Below are 22,166 nucleotides of genomic sequence, written 5' to 3' on the forward strand. Positions count from 1 at the left end.
AAACAAGCAACAAACAAAAAACCCTAAAGTTAACCAGTTTTTTTTTTTTAAGTTGTTCTGTTTCCTTCTTTCCACCTTGCAAAATCAATCATTCTACCATTGCCCAGTAAAAACTTTGTTTTGTAGAATAGAGTCTACTCAGATTCATGACTCTTAAATTAAAGCTTGCTGGGGCTGGGTGCTGTGGCACACATCTTTAATTCCAGAGGATCTAGAGGCTGAGGCAGAAGGATGGTGAGTTCAAAGCCAACCTCAGCAGAAGGGAGGCTCTAAACAACTCAGTGAGACCCTGTCTTTAAATAAAATGCAAAATAGGGCTGGGGATGTGGCTCAGTGGTTGAGTGCCCCTGAGTTCAATCCCTAGTATAAAAAAAAAAAAATTAAATTAAATTAAAGCTCATTAGACCTATAATTAAAATCATTATTATTTTGTTTTTTGACACTACATAATAAAGTCTTCATAAAACCCAAAAGGACAGAATTCTGAAGGCTTCCAGATAGCAGAAGTGTGGCATGTGCAAAGTCCTGGATTTGATCCCCCTCAAAAAACAAAAACAAAAAACAAAAAACTATTTACATACACTGACTGTTTACCACACGAATCTAGATTTCTTTCTAAAATGTAAATTTCTTATAGAAAAGGCAGGGTTTCACAGTTAATTCCATTTGCATTTTCTCAGACTAGCTATCTTGAAATATACTAAAGAATTATATTTTGGGGTGACATATTTAGGGTCCCCCAATAAAATCCTACTGTCACTGGAGAAGGTTTAAGGAGTTCCTGGAGAGATGGACCTCAGTTCAGGACCTGTGAAGTTCTTCACAGACATTGCAGAAATTAATTTAAGGATGTGTTAATAAGAGGCATAGAGACTTACTCAGGAAAGAGAGGAATATACACCCAAGGGAGAATATGGGCCATCTCCCGAGTAAGCAATGCTTTTGGGGGTTCTCAGGCTCTTCTTTTGAAGGAAAGTTGGTGAGAAGCTAGTATAGAAGGTACCTGGGAATGACTGGTGATCACATGACCAAGTCTGGTGATCACATGACCATTTCTGGTGACCTTGTGGTTATCAGGATCCTTGGGCCGACATGATCTCCATGTTCTGACCAATAGAATGACCTTGGAAAGTACCCTACATTATAGGTTTCTCAAAAAATATCTTATATTTCTTTGCTTAATCTCTTATTTCATAGGCCAATTAATGATGCAAAAGGTATTTTCTTAAGTGAAAATTTTATGGTAATGCTAAGATTTATAGACTTAGCAATTTGGTAGCAAACGCAGCCTTTCAGAATGAATCCTGTCTGCAATTTCTCAGAATAGTCATCTTGAAATAAATTTTGGGTGGGGCATATTTCTGTCTCCCAAGTTACAGCCCCCTGTGGTTATCTCTGTCTGGGCCAGGTGCCACACCCCCAACTTCTTCCTGTGAAAATATCTTAGGGGGAGAGAGCTGGCCTGGAGAGTGACAGGCTCATCTGGAGGAAAGGTATGCAGATTTTAGCAAAAGGCTTTCAGATCCAAGTTATAGTTTTTTTGTTCTTCCTTTTGTCTCCTTTTAACCTGTAAATATATAATTTTTCTCCCCACTTCCCCCCAGTACTGAGGATTGAAGCCAGGGCCTCCTGCCTGCACTAAGCTACACTCTCAACCCCTATAAGTTAAAAAAAGCAAAGGGTAAAAAGCATCCTTGGCAGAAGTTCTCAAAATGGAGTCCTTATAACTCTGAGTGTCCCCAACACTTTCAGATGATCTATGAGGTTAAGACTATTTTCTGACTAATATTAAGACATGGCCTTTTTCATGGTGCTGAAGTTTGCATTGACTATCCAAAAGTAATGGAGAATCAAACTTCAAGTATTTTTCACTGCTGCACACCTCTGGTGGGGGGCAGGGAGAGAGGGTAGTTTCACTTAAGAATGTTCTTATAGGCTGGGCGGGCATGATGGTGCACGCCTGTAATCCCAGAGGCTTGGGAGGTTGAGGCAGGAAATTGCCAAATTCAAAGCCAGCCTCAGCAACTTAGTGAGGCCCTAAAAAACTTAGTGAGACCCTGTCTCAAAATAAAAAATAAAAAAAAAGATTGAGGATATGGCTCAGTGGTTAAGCATCCCTGGGTTCAATTCCCAGTACATCAAAGAAAAAAAAAAAGTCTCAGATTTGCCCTGTGAGTTCTTCAACCTTCTTTATCTTTTTGACAGATCTTGCATCCTTCTTTGAAGACATTTTTNCAAAAAAAAAAAAAAAAAAGCTTCACACAAAGGGCCACAGGATGAATTTTATCAAAACATGACATTGAGTACATGTCTTTTTACTATTCTGTTTTGCTAAAAGGAAAATACACATGAAGCATTTCTGATTTGCAGAGCATGATTGTTATTTTGAGGAAAAGTATATCTGCTGTTGTTTGAGTTCCAAACTGAATAATTATTTTTTTCATGGAACAAAACCAGTTTAACTTGAAAGTGAGAATGTATTGTTTTTCAACAGATATTTTCTTAAATATGAGTAGAGTGAACCTAACACCTCAGCAAAACAAATGATAGTAAGTGCTGATAATGGACAGATTCAAACTTTAAAATAAATCTAAATTAAATTGAGATTAAATTTGAATTTAAGTTGAGAAAACTCCCCATTCACTCCGATGGGCTTTGCAGTTTCTGATACCAATGGGGTCAGAGATGTTAAAGTAATTTTTTTAAAAAAAGACTTTTTTTTTTCAAGTTGTAGATGAGCACAATACCTTTATTATATTTATTTATATGGTGCTGAGGATTGAATCCAGAGCATGCTAAAAAAGTGCCCTACCTCTGAGCCACAACTCCAGCCATGATAAAGTAATTTTTTTTTTGTTTGATAAAGTAATTTTTGATATTGTACAATGCAATGTGTCAACATTTGGAAGATCTGCATACTTCAACTAACCATTATTTTCCAACTGAGGGAAGCATAATGTTACAAAATTGTGCACTGTTAAAAGACACAATCAGATATTGTGTCCACCTAAAACTAAAAAAAAAATAAATATTTAAAAAAAACAACAAACACAATCTTTTGGGCCCAGTGATGCACTCCTGTAATCTCAGCTGCTTGGGAGACTGAGGCAGCAGGATTGCAAATCTGAGGTCAGCCTGGCCAATTTAGCAAGACCCTGCCTCAAAATAAAAATTAAAAGGTTGAAAATGTAGCTCAGCAGTAAAGTGCCCTTGGTTTGGATGTCCAGTACCACCACCACCCCCAGCAAAAAAAAAAAGACACAAAGTAAAAAATAGATCAATAACAAGACAAAAAAAATTATTTATGTGGTTTCAGAATCACATTGCAACTAACTTTTAAGAAACCTATCACTATTAAGCTTTAGAGTGATATCAAAGATGAACATACACATTTATCAGAAAAGACTGTTAAAATACTCTTCCCTTTTTCAACTACCTATCTCTTTGATGCTACATATTCTTTATATTCTTTTACCAAAGCAACATTTGAGGAGTGGTGCTGGGGATCAAACCCAGGGGTTCTCTCCCGGCAGGCCACTCTACCACTGAGTGACATCCCCAGACAATATTTCAGTAGATTACTTGAAGAAGTGGATATAAGAACCCAACTGTCTTCAAATGAATCAGACACTTAAAAGTTTACAAAAATACAAAACAATGCCATTTTTCTTCCTCCTATATTTTTGTCTAATAAAGTTTTTGTTCATAAAAATATAAAGTGTACTATTTATGCTTACATTGTGAATTTATCAGCTTTTACTTGGATGAACCCAGGGGGCTCTAACTATGAACTATATCCCCAACCCTTTTTTATTTAGAGACAGGTTCTCCCAAAATTACCCAGGCTGGCCTTCAACTTGCCATCCTCCTGTCTCAGCATCCCGAGTAGCTGGAATTACAGGTGTGTACCCCCATGCCTGGCATAGTTTCAATTCTCATGCAGTGATTGTGACAGAACTCACAGAAGCAAAACCTCTTTGACTCTTTAATAACTTTCTATAATGTGAAGAGTCACTAAGAATAACAAATTTGAGGTTTACTGATCTATAGTATTTACTGATCTATATACTACAGAATATAGAAATATACATGTATATAATTTTTTTCCTCAAAAGACACACAAGAGGGAAACACTAGAAACCAATGCTATCTATGCCCGAGAGGAGTTACCTACATGGTGGAGGAATGTGTGGGCCTGACTCTTGTCTAGGACAACCTTTCACTTAGTGTAGCATTTTGAACTGTGCAGATGTCTCACATACCAAAAACAAAAGATAAAATCAAAAGAATGTAGGGGAACCATAAAATAGACTACAAATAAAATAAATCAAATGTATTTCCAAAGAAAAACTGTCACATGGAAAAGAACTCACTCAAGCCGCTTTCAAACATGGTATTTTGTCCTTGTACCCTAAGACAAAAGAAGAGAAAACAATGTGGGTAGGAAAAATGGTGGAATGAGATGGACATTATTACCCTAGATACACATATGCACGTAAAGTGCAATGCTACATCTTGTACAACCATAGGAATGTGAAGTTGTGCTGCAATTGTGTACAATGAATCAAAATGCATTCTACTGTCATATATACTTAATTAAAATAAATTTTAAAAAAAAAGAAAAGAAGAACATTTAATTATCTTTTGTAGGGTTGTTCTTTGCAGAGGCACGGCTGGTGAGTTCTAGGATTGAACAAGTAGTAACTATCTTGTGGGAAATGGGAAGCAGGTTTCCTTCTCAGTGTTGGAGAAGAAGTCACAGATATGAAAAAAGGGAAACTGAGTCTTGTGGCATTGGATGCAAACCAGAGGTATCAGCATGAATTTGTGTTTTCAATGTATGAAGAAGAGTGTGTGTGTGTGTGTGTGTGTGTGTTTCTCAATACCATACTCCACTAAAAATAACCAAAATTTATTGGAGAAATGACTGATTCCATGACTGTAACAGGGAAAATACACCATGAACCTGGAATATTTTGTTGTGCTAGGAAAAAAAAATGTCTTCAAAGAAGGATGCAAGATCTGTCAAAAAGATAAAGAAGGTTGAAGAACTCACAGGGCAAATCTGAGACTTTTTTTTTTTCTTTGATGTACTGGGAATTGAACCCAGAGGTGCTCTACCACCGAGCTACATCCCCAGCCCTTTATATTTTTAGATAAGATTTCCCTAAATTGCAGAGGCTGGCCTCACACTTAGAATTCTCCTCTCTCAGCCCCCCAAAGTAGCTGAGATTACAGGAGTACATCACCCCACCTGGCAAATCTGAGACATTTTAAGCATCAAAATTATTCATTGAATAAAACAGGAATGCACGAATCCAGGCCAAAATAAATAAACAAGCCACAAACAAAGGGAGAAGGAAAGCTTTCCCTATGGTAGAATATCAATAAATAAATGTAAAAGCAATGATATATTATAAAACTTGAGGGTGAATGTTTGAAAGACAGCCATCTACCTTGTTTCAAAATATTTATCAATTACAAAGAGAAAAATAGTAATTTTACAATGGGGAACCCACCTTAACCACATGATCAAAGTTGAAATTGCTAGTAAGAAGAGAAGCCAACCCTGAAATCACATGCCAACTCTTATGATACATTGAGAGGGGCGTAATATGGCTTTTGTGATAGAGCTGTCAAAAATGCACAGCTCCTATCTAAGCACAAAGAGACATTAGGCAATGCAAACTAAAAGATTTACTATAAAATGCCAGGCCTTTACATTAAAAAACGCCAAGGTCACGAATGACAAAGTCAAACTATTCCAGATTAAAAGAGACCAAATAGATTTGCCAACTAAACACAATGTGTGATCCTGGATTGGATCTTTGTCTGACAATTCTTGTTTTCTTATGAAAGTCATTATAAGACAACTAGAAAAATAAAAATCCGGCCATTGTATTAGGTGATGGCATTATATGAATGTTAATTAATTTTGATAATATTTATGTAAGAGGATATCTTTGTTCTTAGGAAACACACAGTAGAATATTTAGGGATCAGGGCAAACGTGTTTGCAACTTACTCTCATATGGCTCAGAAAAAAGACTTATCTATGGAAAATGACTGTGTGTGTGTGTGTGTGTGTGTTTGTGTGTCCACCAATGGACATATGGAAAATAATGAATCTGGGTGAAGAACATATGGGGCATCTTTGTAGTATCCTTTGACTTTATGTAGGGCTGAAATTGTGTTAAAATTTAAAATTACAAAGCAAAAGTAATTGAGAAAGTAATAAAATTCTGACATATGTTATAACAGGAGCTGGACATGGTGGGTCAAACCTGTAATCCTAAGTGCCTGGGGACACTGAGGCAGGAAGATGACAAGTTCAAAGCCAGCATCAGCAACTTAGCACGGCACTAGGCAACTCTCATTTTGTCTCAAAATAAAAAAATAAAAAGGGCTGGAATGTGGTTAAGTGCTCCAGGTTCTATCCCTGGTGCCAAAACAAAAGACACTTAAAGACATTATGTTAATGAAATAAGCTAAACACAAATGGGCAAATATTCCACAGGGACTAGGATAGTCAAATTCTTAGAGGTAAAACAGAAAACCTTGCTGAGTGCAGCGGGGCAGGCCTGTCAATCCCAGTTCCTTGAGAGGCTTAGGCAGGAGGGTCTCAAGTTTGAGGCCAGCCTCAACAACTTGGAGTTCATCTCAAAACAGGAAATAAGAAACGCTAGGGGTATAGTTCAGTGGCAGAGCAACACAAGGCCCTGAAGTCATTCCCCCATACCACAAAAAGAAAAATAAAGAAGGGAGGAAGGAAGAGAAGAAGGAAGGGAGAAAGAAGATAGAAAGAAGGAGAAAAAAGAAAATCTTCATTTGGAACAGTCTAGAATATACAATTGTTTCTAGGGATTGTGGGGAGCAGGGAGAATAAGGAGTTAGTGTTTAATGGGTTCAGAATTTCAGTTTTCTAAGTTGAAAATAATTCTGGAGATAGCTGGTGGTGATGTCTGCACAAAAATGTGAGTCTACTTAGTGCTAAACAACTACATACTTGGGGCTGGGGATGTAGCTCAGTTGGTAGAGTGCTTGCCTCACATGTACAAGGCCCTGGGTTCGATCCTCAGCACCACATAAAAATAAAATAAAGATATTGTGTCCAACTACAACTAAAACCAACTACATCTAAATATATATATATATATATATATAAATAAAATCAATGACGAATGAGTGGAAACTTCTCATCCCAGTACATTAAATCTGTTAGCTTACCTAATGCNAAAAAAAAAAAAAAAAAAAATTCTGCCAGGCACCTGGCCTTAGATGGATTCACTTTCTTTCTTATTTGTTTGTTTGTTTATTTATTTATCTTTCTTTTTTGTGCTTGGGATTGAATCCAGGGCCTTGTGCATGTGAGGCGAACACTTTACCTACTGAGCTATATCCCCAGCCCTCACTTTTTTATTGGGGTTACATACAATTTTTCTTATAGCACAAGCCAAGGTAAGGTGATTGCTTTGCTTTGTCTGTAGTAATTGCACAGTATCAAATACCAAGGCACAGGGGGCTGGGGTTGTGGCTCAGGATTAGAGCACTTGCCTAGCATGTGCGAGGCCCTGGGTTCTATCCTCAGCACAACATAAAGATAAATAAATAAAATAAAGGTATTGTGTCTAACTACAACTAAAAAATATATATTGAAAGAAATTACCAAGGCACAATCAATCTTGTCCTACTTTTAGAAACTTAAAGAACCTGGGCTGGACTTGTGGCTCATAGGTACAGTACCCATTTAGCATGCACCAGTCCCTGGGTTCAATCTCCAGTATGGGGAGGAAAGTTTAAAGAAACAAGTGAAGAAATTATGGTCACAAGCAAAATGAAATTTCTTTTTATTCAATGAAAAGATTCATTTTAGTCTTTTAAAAGCCTATTAACCAACCAGGCATGATGGTACACGCCTGTAATCTCAGCGGCACTGGAGGCTGAGATAGGAGGATTGCAATCTTCAAAGCCAGCCTCAGCAATGATGAGGCACTAAGCAACTCAGTGAGACTCTGTCTCTAAATAAAATACAAAATAGGGCTGGGGATGTGGCTCAGTGGTTCAGTGCCCCTGAGTTCAATTTCTGGTACCAAAAACACAAAAACAAAAACAGAAAAAAACCTTCTTAACTAGACTCTGCCTCTGATTCTGGAAAAAAACTGCAAAATTCATTTTCCTCTGCTGTTGCCAGTCGACACTCCCTTCAAAATGAGGCCCTGATCCCACCTCAAGCTACTAATTTGGCCTCAATACACATTTTGAGGTTTGCTTTCCACTATTTCCTGATCTGCCAAATTAGACAACTAAACCTTAGTATAAATTCCCAGGATGTCATTGCTGAGTCACAGAGTGTGATCGTTTTCAATACTTTAGATATGAACAGCTGAGTTGCTCTTTCAAAGCAAATACTCACCAACTCTGCTTCTTTCCATTTATTTTCTTCCTCTGAAGCCCTGAATACATTCATCTGTGTTCTGTTTACTTATTTATTTTCATACTAACTGGCATAATACTTTACCCATAGTGAACACTTAAGATTATTTATCAATATATGTCCATTGAATAATACTACTATCTCAGCAGCTTTTTGAAACTTAAAAATAGCACGTTGATTTTTTTTATTTTAATTTAATTTAATTTTTTTTAGTTGTTGATGAGCTTTTATTTTTTTATTTATTTTATCTGTGGTACATGAGAATTGAACCCAGTGCCTCACACATGCTAGGCAAGTGCTCTAGCACTGAGCCAGGACCCCACCCCGACACTGATTTTTATGATGTTAAAAGTAGAAGAGCTCACTCCACAAAGTGTGCAAAAGATTGAAAAGACTGAGGAGGTGCTCTGACTCTTGTTATAATTTTCTGTTACTATAATAAAGTTGACTATGTATAAAGCAAAGAGGTTTATTTGGCTGATAGTTTTGTCCAAACAACATGGCTCTGGCTCTGGTGAGGGGCCCCTAGTTGCATTACCCCTACTGGATGGCATTACATTGGCACATGTGAGAGGATAATATCATGAGATCATGAGAAAAACAGAATGAGGGGACAGAGCAGCTTGCTGTTTTTCCTAACAACCCTTTCAAGAAAACTCAGGAGTCTCATGAGAACTGTATTAATCCATTCAGAAGGCAGCACCCCCAATGGCCTAAGGATCTCACACATCTTAAAAATACCACCACCTTTGGGTTTCAAAGCCTCACAGAAGGGCTCCCAGCACACGAATCCTTGGGGGACATTTCCAAACCATATCCAAACCCCATGAGGCATCCTACTACAACCAGACATCAGCATTATGTACATTTATGTTCACAAAAGGCCCAAAAATTCAATAGACGAAGCTAAGAGAAGCACAAGATTTTATTTTTGATTTTTTGTTTGTTTCAGTGGACATTCAATTAATCTAGAAGCCCCCCTCAACTTCATTGACTTGGAAGAAAGAGTACAAACTCCCTCAAATCTTCTCAACCACATTCCTCAAGGACAATCAGTAGCCAAGTGTTGGGGTGTGTGCTGTGCATGCATTCTTATCCTACAGAAAGTCAATAATGAGGGCTGGGATTGTGGCTGCCTAGCGTGTGTGAGGCTCTGGGTTCGATCCTCAGCACCACATAAAAATAAAATAAAGATATTGTGTCCAACTACAACTAAAACCAACTACATCTAAATATATATATATATATATATATAAATAAAATCAATGACGAATGAGTGGAAACTTCTCATCCCAGTACATTAAATCTGTTAGCTTACCTAATGCCAAGTAAGGATTCCCTAACAGTAAATTAGTTAAATCTTTACATAGCGTGAAGTCCAGCGGTACAAATTTATGTTATTCCCTAAAGTTTATTTTGCCTTTTTCATTCCGAAATGGTTTGATTGCCACTTGCTAAATAATGAGACTTTTTTGGTGGTAGAGTAAGCGGGCAGTGGGAAGGGGAAGCATGTGTTCAAATCACGTTAGAAATTTTTTTTCCTAAACATTATTACAAAAAAAAAAAAAGAAAGAAAGAAAGAAAAGAAAAGAAAGAGAGAAAAAGAAAAACAGAAGCCTGGCGTGATGATGCACACCTGTAATCTCAGTGACTCCAGAGACTGAGGCAAGAGAATTGCAAGTTCAAGGCCAACCTAAGCAATTTAGCAAGACCCTATCTCAAAATAAAGATAAAAAAGAGCCAGGGATGTAGCTCAGTGGTAAAAAGCCTCTGGGTTCAAGCCCTATTATCAAAAATTTTTTTAAGTAGAGATGTTCTTTTGTGAATTAGGTTTCAAAGCCTCACAGATGGGCTTGTATTTCAGGCTGCCTGGAAGAAATACTATGAGAAAGCTCAACTAAATGATGGCAGGAAGCAACATATTGTGGTTATAGAATCATCAATCTGTTTGGAAAATGTACTTTGTGATCAGACAAATAAGTGACCAGTGACTAATCAAATAGAAGTTTGTATAGGTTTTTGCTGTGTTCCTTCCCATAAAGAAGCAGGTAGGATGAATATGCCATTTTATTAGTAGAAAGCAAAGCAACTCTCACTCAACAAATCTTCTGGGTGGGATGTAACCCAGTGGCAAAGCTTGCACTTAAGCTTGTGCAAGGCTTTAGGTTCAACCTAAAAATAGTTTTGTCTTTTTTTTTTTTTAAACAGTGGCTTGGCATGTTTTTTTTACACCAAATAGGATTTTGTTTTTGTTTTTGGTATCAGAGATTGAACCCAGGGGCACTTGACGACTGAGCCACATCCTCAGTACTTTTTAAAAAAATATTTTGTTTAGAGATAGGGTCTTGTTGAATTACTTAGGGCCTCACTAAATTGCTGAGGTTGGTCTTGAACTCAAGATCCTCTTGCCTTAGCCTCCTGAGCCACTGGGATTACAGGCATGCACCATGTTACACGCCATGTCCAGCTCCCAAAAGGATTCTCATGAAGTACAAAATATTTAGGATGAATCACAGATTTGCAACTTCTAATGATAGGAAGTGTGCACAAGAATTATGAGAGAGAAAGAGAGGAAAGAAAGTCGAGCATCCAGATAAATTACTCAAAATTCTATGTTTTTTTTTTTCCAAAACTAATGGTCAGAATGTCATGTTTCAAATTTTTGGAAAAAGTTTGTGAGTTTTTAATGACATCATCTAGCTGTTGTGGCCAATAACAGCTTCAGACTAGATGTACCCAATCCTTCTAACCCTTTCTTTCTCATCTCTCTATCCCTGGCCTACACAAAACACACACACACACACACACACAGAGAGAGAAAATAATTAGCTTTAAAGTCATTTTTCCCTTCATATTGTTTATTGGTACATTATAGTTGTACATCATGGTGAGATTTATTTCATATTCATACATATACAATGTAACAATATAATTTGGCCAATATCATTACTTTTTTAGAAGTTTTCAGTGACTTTAAAGTCATCTACATTAGGCTGGGCATGCAGCTTTGTGGTAGAACACTTAGCTAGCATGTGTCAGGCCCTGGGTTTAACCCCCAGCCCTAAAAAGAAAAGAGGGGAAAAAAAAAGTTAAATTCATACTGATTTAGTGAACATGTTTTGTGAACACAAAAAACCCCAGGCATGTAGCCTGACAAGTGCAAACAGGAAAGATGGAGATAAATATTTGAGAGTAGGACAGTCCAAAGGAGGAATTTTATCTCTTTATTGGTCTAAAATAGGCTAGTAGAACCAAAAGCATGAAAGCACCTTCTAAAGATAAAATGGAATTGTTCTCTCTGGCGGGAAGAAAATGTTTAACCATTGAAACAGAAATGGATGGAAAGAAAAGACAATAGAGTATACAACTGGGACTACTTAGCTCCAACAGGAAACAAATCATTTAGTCTAGGGAGTGAGGAGTTTACTGATGAGGCAAGCCAGAACTTTCAGGGGAAGAGCTCATCCAGAAATGATATGATGTCTGGGGTTTGCTTCCAGAGAATCTAAGCAAGAAGCAAGCATGTGAGGGTACAGATGGAACAAGAGTGGTCAGAGTTGACAGTTGTTGAAGCTGGCTGATAGCTATTTGGGGATTCATTGTACAAGTATTTCCTCATTTTGGGATATGTTTAAATTTTTTTTTCCATAAATAAAAAGTTAAACAAAACCATTCTGGGAATGACAAAGTCCTTGAATTTGAGTCACTTGGCTATTTTTAAGTTTTTGTTATTGTTGTTGTTTAATAAGAGTTATTCAGGACTAGCAGATGTGTGCATCGCTGTCAATCACGTGTGGAGGGATTCAAATTCAGGCTGATTTAGATATTTCTCTCACCCTGGAGGAGGGATCCCACTGACCTAGTCTGCAAATGTGAGGAGAGCTTCCAAAATGGGTTGGAAAAGTAAAATAAAATAACATGGATCAAAGTTTTAGAAATAAAGTTTAACCGAGCTGGGGGCATGGCTTCAAGGCAGAGTGCTCTCCTAGCATGGGTGAGGCCCCGAGTTCTATCCCCAGCACTACACAAAAAATAAATATAGATTTAAAAATAAAGTTTATCCAGTGAATAAGCTTCTTCCTTCATTTTAAGGTAATATGGAAGAATAGTTTTGGCTTCTTTATGACATCTTGGGGTAGCCTGAAATTGACAAACACTTTGGGAAATAACAGATTATTCTCATTTACAATATATCACTTGTCTAAAAAGCCTTTACTTAAATGTTCCAGGATTTTCAGGAGTTATGCTGATATCACCTATTCATTGACAGCATTTAATTCATTTTAAGGAAAAACATCTTGCCCTATTTTTACATGTTGTAATGGGTGGCCAAATCTATAGAAAATTACCTATATTAGGATAAACGTTTCTAAATTTTACTATTTACAAACCATTTGATAAATAGTTTGACAGCATTTGTTCTTATTTCTTGTAAAAAAAAAAAAGGTGATGAATAACTGGGCACGGTGGTGTACATCTATAATCCTAGAAGCTTGGGAGGCTGAGGCAGGAGGATCATGAGTTCTAAGCCAGCCTCAGCAATTTAGTGAGGCCCAAAGCAATTTAGCAAGACCCTGTCTCAAAATAAAACATAAGGGGCAAAGGGGTAGGAAAGATGGTGGAAAGAGGTGGAAATCATTACCCTAGGTACATGTATAATTGCGTACATAGTGTGACTCTACTTCATGTACAACCAGAAAAGTGAAAATTTTTGCTCCATTTGTGTACAAAGAATAGAAGGGCTTTCTACTGTCATGTGTAACTGATTAGAACCAATAAAAATAAAATAAAATAAGCTCCATTGATATGAACAATATTGAAAACTATGTATTGGTTCATCTAGTGTACTATTGTAATAAATATTTGTGACATTTGATAAAAACATTGAATTTCACTTAAGTATATAAATTGTGGGGGACTGCCCTGCCCATGGGCTGAGCATCCTCTCTCAGCTTTGAGGAAGGGGTGTGTTTGGTCTGGCATAGCATGTTACATGCTGTGCAGAGCATGTGGCCTCCACCTTCACCCTGCAAAGAAGTTTGCTCTAACCCTGGACTGGGTGTTACCCAATGGGATGGACAACCCCTCTTTGAAACCTATCCCCTGCCTTATTTGGTGAAGAACATTCCATCAAAGCTTCTTTCTGTGTCCCCACTATAAAATTAAGAGATTCCGGGTGGGTACATGCTCTCTTGCCTTCCAGAGTGGAAGAGGACACACAGCAGTCCCACCCTCGACCTGAGAAACTCCTGTCCATGTGTTGTGTAATTTCTTTGCCGTTTTCTTAGTTTAATTGTGCAGCCAGCTCCTTTGAACCCAGCTCATCTGGTCAACGTGAGCAGCTGGTGAGAATAAATTGAAAAAATATAGATATAGATATAGATATAGATATAGATATAGATATAGATATAGATATATAATATAAACATAAATATAAAACATATATAAAATATAAAAATAAAACATAAAAAGGGTGCGGGATGTGGCTCAGTGGTTAAGTGACCCTGGGTTCAATCCCTGGTACCAAAAAAAAAAAAAGAATAATTAGCACCCAAAGTGTCAATAAGGGTTATCCACAGTTGTTAATGATTAACCACCAAAGGCTCTTGGATTACAGCAGTCACACTAAGAGGCCTCAAACACAACTGTGTCCCATTATAGGTCCTGGCTCAGATTTTTATACGTGATTCGTGAAGGTGCTAAGCAACTCAGTGAGACGTGATCTCTACATAAAATACAAAATAAGGCTGGGGATGTGGCTCAGTGGTCAAGTGCCCCTGAGTTCATTCCCCGGTAATTCCCCTTCTCCCACAAAAATATTGGTGGGGCTGGGGATATAGCTCAGTTGGTAGAGTGCTTGTCTCTCATGCAAAAGCTGGGTTCTATTCCCACTCAGCACCATACACACAAAAAAATATTGGCGTACAAAAATTTTACACAAAAAGGATACTATAATGTTCTGTACCTTGCTTTTACAATGACTCATGGGTTGCATAATGACATTTCAGATAAGGGTGGACTACATATTACCAAGGTAATCCCATAAGATTATATGGCCTAATGACATTCTAATTGTCTTAGTTTGTAATGACATACTCTGTGATGTTTGCACAAATCATCTAACAATGCTTTTGGCAGAATTTTCTCCCTTGTTAAGTGACAAACCAGTATGCTACTAATCTAGTAACCAAGTCAGCTTAATGAGCTTTACTTAATTGTTTTAGTAGTAACACCAAAATTATGTTTTTGTGGTTTTTTTTTTTTCCTTTTTCTTTTTTCTTCCTTTCTTTTCTTTTTGTTATTTGGATTACAATTTTTTAGTACACTTTGTCCTTTAGACTTTTTCCACCACTTTAAAAATGGGAAAGAAGAGATGGTACTGGGGCTCTTGGCCACTGAGCCACAGCCCTAGCCCTATTTTTTGTATTTTATTTGAAGACAAGGTCTCACTGAGTTGCTTAGCGCCTCACTTTTGCTGAGGATTTGAATTCATGATCCTCCTGCCTCAGCCTCCCCAGCCAGGTGTGGTGCTATGCATCCGGCTGCTGTTGAGAATTTTATAGATTTTTTTCTCTGGGGAAAAAAAAAGTTCTTAAAAAAAAAATGCATATGACTCTTTAGACCTCTTATTCTTTTTTGACCTCATGTTCTGATTTGAAAGGCCTTCCCCACTCCAAGATCAGATGCTTTCTTTTAGAAGAAAGATTCACATCCTTGACACTACTGATGTTTGGCATAGGAGAATTTTTATTGTAGGTAGCAGACTGTCCTGTCCTGTGCATGGTGGAATAAGGTAGCATTTCCTGGCCTCTGTTCCCAGTAATAGCTTCCTTTCCTCTCCTATTGTGACCAATAAAAATGTCTCCAGACATTGTCAAATGTCACCTGGGAGGCAAAACTGGTATACGCAGGCTGCTTTGAGAATCAGTGTTTTAGAATAGACATAGTTGTATTTTAAATTACCTTTACATTTCATCTTTTAAAATTCAGATGAATTTTATTGTTGCTAAAGGAGACAGAGATACAGCTTCATATTTATTTGATTTTTTAGACAGAGTCTCATATGTTGCTCAGGCTGGGCTCAAACCATCCTGCTGCCTTAGCCCCCTAAGTAACTGAGACTACAGGTTTGTGTCACAACTGACGCAGCTATATTTTTAACTAAAGTTAGTCAATTGTCCCAATTTAATACATTTCCTAATAGGAAATGCCTTTTGTGTAAAATTCAAGTCTTCATATATGTTATAATCTGTTTCATTATTTATTTTTCTTCTTCGTATGTTTTTCAGTACAAAATTAAATACTCTAAATATAAACTCCAAAATGAACTTAAATATCTGAAAAGACTTTCTCTGTCCTTCCCCACTCCAAGCTCTTTTCTTTTAGACTTTCCCTGGCTATGGTGAGATGTTCCATTTCCATGAACTGTAGCCTGCCTTTGTCAATTAAAAAACAAAACAAAGCTGGGTGCATTGGCATGTGCCTGTAGTCCCAGCTATTTGGGAGGCTGAGGCAGGAGGATTGCTTGATCCCAGGAGTTGGAGATCAGCCGAGGCAACATAGGGAGACTCCTATCTCAAAAATAAAACAAAACAAACAACAACCACCAAAAAACCCTGTCATTATTTCAGTGGAAATTGCTTTTCAGTTTGAAGATTGACATTGGAAGACTCTATCTTTCCATAGATTTCACTGTTGAAACTTGCTAGAAAGAATAAGTTGCCTTTTATTTTACTTAAGTCTTCCTTTATGTCCCTCAGTAGGGTTTTAAAGTTTTCTTCATAAAACTTGCACATATTTCTTGTTAATTTTATTCCTGGATATTTTATTGCTATTATAAAGGATTCTTCAACAGTTTGGGGCAGAAGTAATAGCAATAAATGGAAACATGTGAATGGATTAACCCCTTGATGGAAAGAAAGGAAATACATTTAAAACTTAAAGTATTCTGAAGGTCTGACTTTAATTGCAAAAATATGGCACTTATTCCTTTTTTTTTTTTTTTTTTTTTTAAACAGGAGATTTAACCCAGGGAGCTTACCACTGAGCTACTTTTTATATTTTATTTTGAGACAGGATCTCACTAAATTGCTTAGGGCCTCACTAATTTGCTGAGGCTGGCTTCTAACTTGCCATCCTCCTGTCTCAGCCTCCGGAGTTGCTGGGATTACAGGTATAGGCCACCACACCTGGCTGCAAATACACACACACACACACACATACACACACACATACACACACACACATACACACATATACATATTTATATTTAAAACCAAAACATATTGTCTCTCTGCAATTATGATACAATTAGTTCATTGCTTTTTTATTTTTTTTAAGCTAATACAAAAACACCCTTGACTTTTGTTTTACAAAAAAAAAAAAAAGAACAGAAAAAAAAACAATATTAATATAAACTTTGGGAAAAGTTATGAATAAGCAAGAAGAATGTATTAGTCAGAATTTGTTGCTGTGATAAAATCCTAAAAGAGGAAAGGTTTATTTTGGCTCACTGTTTCAGAGGTTTCTGACCCTGGTTGGCTGACTTCAGTGCCTTTGGACTGAGGTAAGGCAGAACTTCATGGTAGAAAAGCATGGTGGAGGACAACTGCTCATCTCATGACAGCCAGAAAGGTGGGTAGGTTGAGAAAGAGACAGAGAAAGGAAGGGATCAGTGATAAGAAATACTCTTCTAAGGCATTCCTCCAGTGACCTCCTTCTTCCAACTAGGCCCTAACTCCTAGAATTTCTACCACCTCCCAATAGTCCATTCCATTATGAACACACCTATGGATTAATCCATGGATGAGATCACAGCTCACGAGATCCAATCACTTCTCAAAAGCCCCACCAGGGAACATTACTGCATTGGGACCAGGCCTTCAACATACAAGCCTTTGGGGGAACTTTTAGATCCAAACCATAACAAAAAAGAAATTTTAGAAATGATCAAAACATATAACAAAAATAGGTTTACCCTCTTAAACAAAGAAATATGAATTTTTAAAAAATTAGGTTCCATTTATTTACGTAGTAAACAAACAAATTGGAAATTGATAATATGCAGTGTTAGCAAGAGTATAGAAAAAAAAGATCTCAAATACCTTCAGTGGGATTTGAAATAAGTGAGATCATTTGGAGGGCAATTTGGCAAGATCTGCCAAAATTTTAAATGCACACACCTTTTGATTCAGCTATTCCACCTCCTGGAGACTGCTAAAAATATTTGCTCCCACAAGTCTCAAGAGATTTGCATACAAGTTGACAATATGCTGAGATGTTCATTCATATCAGTGTGTTTTGGTACACAATCAGAGGCTCCTTCCAATTGGTTGCTGCCTATAGCCTGTTAATTGTTGTATATTTTACATATAATTGCCTACAAGTTGAAAACTGTTAAGGGCTCACTGCTGAGAAAATTGTTAAATAAATGAAAAAGTAAATCTTAGAATGTCATTATTTTTTAGCTCATTGACCCAAGGGGTCATGTTGGCAGGACAAATTAACTCTTCTAGACTTCAACTTCTTTATCTGTAAGATGGAGATAATAAGGAGTAGGGCTGGGGTATAGGACAAGTGGTAGAATGCTTGCCTAGCATGCACCAGGCCTTGGTGAGTCACAAAACAAAATAAGAAAAAGAAGAAGTACTTTTGAGGAATGTTTTCAGGAATAAATATGGTAAAACAAGGAAAGTATTTTCACATTGCTTGGCATGTTCTAAACAATAAATAATTACGTTCTTCTTGATGTTTATAGTCTCATTGTCACGCATTATTTGTTAAATAAATATTTATTGGGTACCTATCATATTTTAGGCACTATGCTAAGTGCATAAAGTTTTAATAATGATCATGTACTTTAGTGAGGGTTCAGAGGGAAAAACTTAATACATAAATGAAATGATTAAAAACTGTAGTTTAATTGAAGAACTAAGGAAAGAGTTGAGCTAGCTTTATGGTCTCCAACAAAGGATGACCACTCTTGTCCCATTTCTAACCCCTCAGGGGATACCTGGCAATGTCTGGAGATGGGTGTTTGTCCTAATTTGGGGGGAAGATGCACTAGTACATACTGGCTAGAGGCCAGTGATCTTGTTCACAGGACAGCACCCGCAGCAAAGAATTATCCAGCCCCCAAATGATGTCAATAGGATCATGGCTAAAAAACCCTGAGCTATATGGGGGCGGGATGGAGGGGCAGGAGACACATGACACCTGATTTAGGTTAGGTAGTCAGAGAAGACTCCTCTAAAAAAGTGAAATATAAGCCAAGTCTTGACTGATAACTGTCAGACACGAAACAAGGGATGAAGGATAGGCCTAGGCAGAAGGACTTAAAAACACGAAATTAAGATGAAAAATCTTGTTTTTTAGCTCATTGACCCAAGGGGTCATGCTAGGTTTATGGGTGTATAAATACCCACATGGAAGGTAAGAGGGTGCAGTCAGGAGGTCTTTCATATCTCAGTTTGCATAGTTCTTTTTTCTTCCCTGATTTGTTGAGAAGTCTTTTTTTGTTGTTGTTTTTAATTAAAAAATGAGTCTAGGCTGGGGGTGTAGCTCAGTGGCATACTACTTGCCTATATATGTGTGAGGCTCTGGGTTTCACCCTCAGTGGCACCAAAAAAAAAAAAAGGAGATTAAAAAAAAAAGTCACAAAAGATAGGTGCATTGAAAGATATAGCCTCTTAGAAAACCAGAGATAGATTTCAGAGAGCAACCCCCAGTGTCCAGGAGATTATGATGTCTCTGGTATCCTTTGATGTTGTAATCTGAGGTCAGTCTCTGCCTTCCTCACAGGATTTCCTAGAGATCACTTGATTTAGAGCCAGATAATGTATGTCCAATAGTTAGTGTTATGCATTTTAGCTGTGTTGCATTTGAATGTGTTATTTATCTTGACTTCAAGAAAAAAAAAACTTACATGAAATAAGATCATTTAAATTAAATATTTCATAAATTTATGAAGCACATGCAGATAGGAGATATTTAGAATAAAGGAGGTAAATGCTGGGCTTAATAAATTAGTTTGCTATCTGTCTCCTGGATTCCAAAATCCACTTAAGGTAAAGAGAAGTAACAACAGAGGAGAAAGGAGGACTGGAAAGAGATGTGAAGAGTAGGAGAAAAGTAGTAGCACCAGTTACATTATTCATGCAGCAAAAAGGAGGAGAATTATCCTGCTGGGGTTGATAAAATCACCACAAGAGCCATAGCCCAGCCCCAGGCCCTTGAAAAGACAATGGTCAGCTTCTTCATAAACAGCCAAGACCCTCTGACCTGAGATGTGACAAGATGATTATAGGCCCCTTGTGCAGTGTTTGGAGCCCAAGAGTCTGCATATTTTATAAAAAATATCTGCCTTCTAGACACAAGAAGCAAAAGGGATCCAAAGATTGTGAGTCATCATCCCCCCACCTAGGACACAGCACCTGATGGAAATCATGTCTAATCAATGAATTAAAGTCAATGAATTAAAAAAAAAAAAAAAAGAAATACAACAAATATATCTTCCAATCATTTGATGGACCTGGTATCAAAAATAATAACTGCATTCATTGATATACTTTTCTGGCTTCTTTGCCTTTCCAAGTTTCCATCTGAGTTTTTGCAAGCTGTGAAAAGTAACTTAATGACAACTCTTGTTTCTTTGCTTGGCCTTGAGGCAGCTTCTAAAGATAAGACACCAAATGGAACTGCGTGTGTGCCTGAAAAGAAAAAAAAAATGGTGAAAATTTTTTTATCAGCAGCCTTCCCCAAAACCTGCAACGTCTCAATTTCAGGCAGGCAATTTCCCAATCCAATGAAAATTCAGATGGATTCAGCAAATAATATGTAGCAAATGTGAGTCCACATAATTTTTTTTAAGCATTGGAATCTTAAAAGTCACTGAATCGATTCTACAGAGAGGCCCTGACACTTTAAAGACTGACAGAGCCAGAACGGAAACTTGTTTTTCCACCTTGACAAAAGCAAGCAAGCAAAAAATATCCTAAAGCAATTGCTGGAGTTCAGAGATCATTTTTTTGGGTTGGTTTCCTCATAAGTTTGGCACTAGCGTTGGGGGTGGAGTGGGGTGACATGCACCAGGGAGGCTATCAAGCTACAGCTGCATCATAGAATTGTGCCTATGTTTCTTTTGGGAGCATCCCGCCAGCTTTAATAAACACTGCTTCGAGCAAAAGGTGTGCGTTGCAAGCTGGCTTTCTAGCCAAGGTTAGTTTAAGTCTCCACGTTTTCCTCCTCCTTATAATTTGAAAGAGGCTTTTTATTTTTCTCCACCCCTCCCCCTTGCCCTGTAAAGTTTGTTTTCAAGCTGTAAACTCCCTTGACTCTAGGTTTCCATCTCGGTTGCTGGAGAATCGCATTAATTAGCTAAATTCACTTAGACCAAAGTAAAGCTACCTTTGTGTACATAATGAGAGCCACCCCGTGGCCAAGGATAACCACCGGGAAGAAGGAAACATTTTTGTCTCTGGCTGCCGAAAGCAGGCAAGGGGAGGGTTAAACGGACCGAAGGTTTGTTTTGTAGAGTGGCTTCGAAAGAGTGGAGGCAACCGAAGGCGCTTTCGAAGTTAGCAAACAAAGCGTCTCCGCAGTAACCGTCCGGTCCCAGGCTTGGATCCTGCCGCTCAGACCGCGGAGTCGCTGCGGCATTGGCCCCCGGCTCCTCCTCCCTGCGTCTCTCCTCCCTCCTCTCCTGGTTCCCGAGCGGATATGAGCCACCAATCCCAGCAACAAACAACCCTTCAAATGAAATAACTAGGCGGCCCTCTAACGGGCGCCGGGCAAGCCGGCCCCCTCCCCGCGCCACATCTGTCCCGCACTAGGGCGCAGCAGCTGATTCATCTGCAGCCAGGCCCGGCGAAGGAACTCGGCTCCAGGCAGTTGCAAGCTAGCTCCAGGCTGGTGGTTTCTCCCCAGGACCCTGTCCTCCCTCCTCTGGCTGCCTCCCGTGCTTTTAGATGTGTGTTCTCTTCTGGGCCGAGCAGTCGGCAAACCACAGAAGGAAAAAAAAAAAAAATCGTAAGGTTGCTGCCTTCTTATAGTGACGCTTTTTTCCTTGTTGATTCATTTTAAGTCCTGTAATTGGAAAAACCACCCAAGCTTTTTAAACCCTGGCCGTAACGCACTCTTGGGGCGGGGGTGTCTTTCGGAAGGGGGCGCAAAGGAGGCTGGCTTTAATTTTCAGCGTAATCCTGAAACAGTTTCCAAAGTCTAGTTTAGTCATTCTTTGGCTGCTTTAGTCCTTCTCGGGTTTAACCTTATTTCCACGGAGCTTTCTCCTACCGGGATCTCCAACGAGGTTACAAAACAAAAACAGCCACAGAGCCGAAACTGGAGACAGACCCAGGCGCTGACGTCTTTTACTAGGCTGATTTGCGTTTAGGGTGTCTTTTTTTTTTTTTTCTTTTTTCTTTTTCAGTGATGGAGAAAGTCTAACCGTGGTGTATGACAGTTCATTTGCTTTGCTTCAGAACAACGGGACATACCCACGCGAAAAAAAAACTAGACCCAGAGGAGAGGTCATGCGTGTCTAGAAATCAGCCAAACAGCATCTGGTCTTTTAAAAGGGGAATTTCATCAAGGAACTCCTGTTGGAGTCCTCGTAACTCAACCAAAATAAACCCACAGGAACATGTGTTTACTTAATGGCTAGTTTCTGTTTGAAATACAGAAGGGGAGGAGGGGTCCCCTAGCGGGATTTAAGTCCTAAAAGTAGACACTGTTT

The 22,166-nt window shown here is 38.2% G+C and overlaps 1 pseudogene; it reads left to right on the forward strand.

The window, feature by feature from the left end:
* LOC107139353 overlaps positions 1 to 21,155 on the forward strand; it is a 118,032-nt pseudogene extending 96,877 nt beyond the window's left edge.
* Positions 21,156 to 22,166: the final 1,011 nt, after the last annotated feature.

Source organism: Marmota marmota, unplaced genomic scaffold, assembly GCF_001458135.2.
Source record: "Marmota marmota marmota unplaced genomic scaffold, marMar, whole genome shotgun sequence".
Lineage (NCBI taxonomy): Eukaryota > Metazoa > Chordata > Mammalia > Rodentia > Sciuridae > Marmota > Marmota marmota.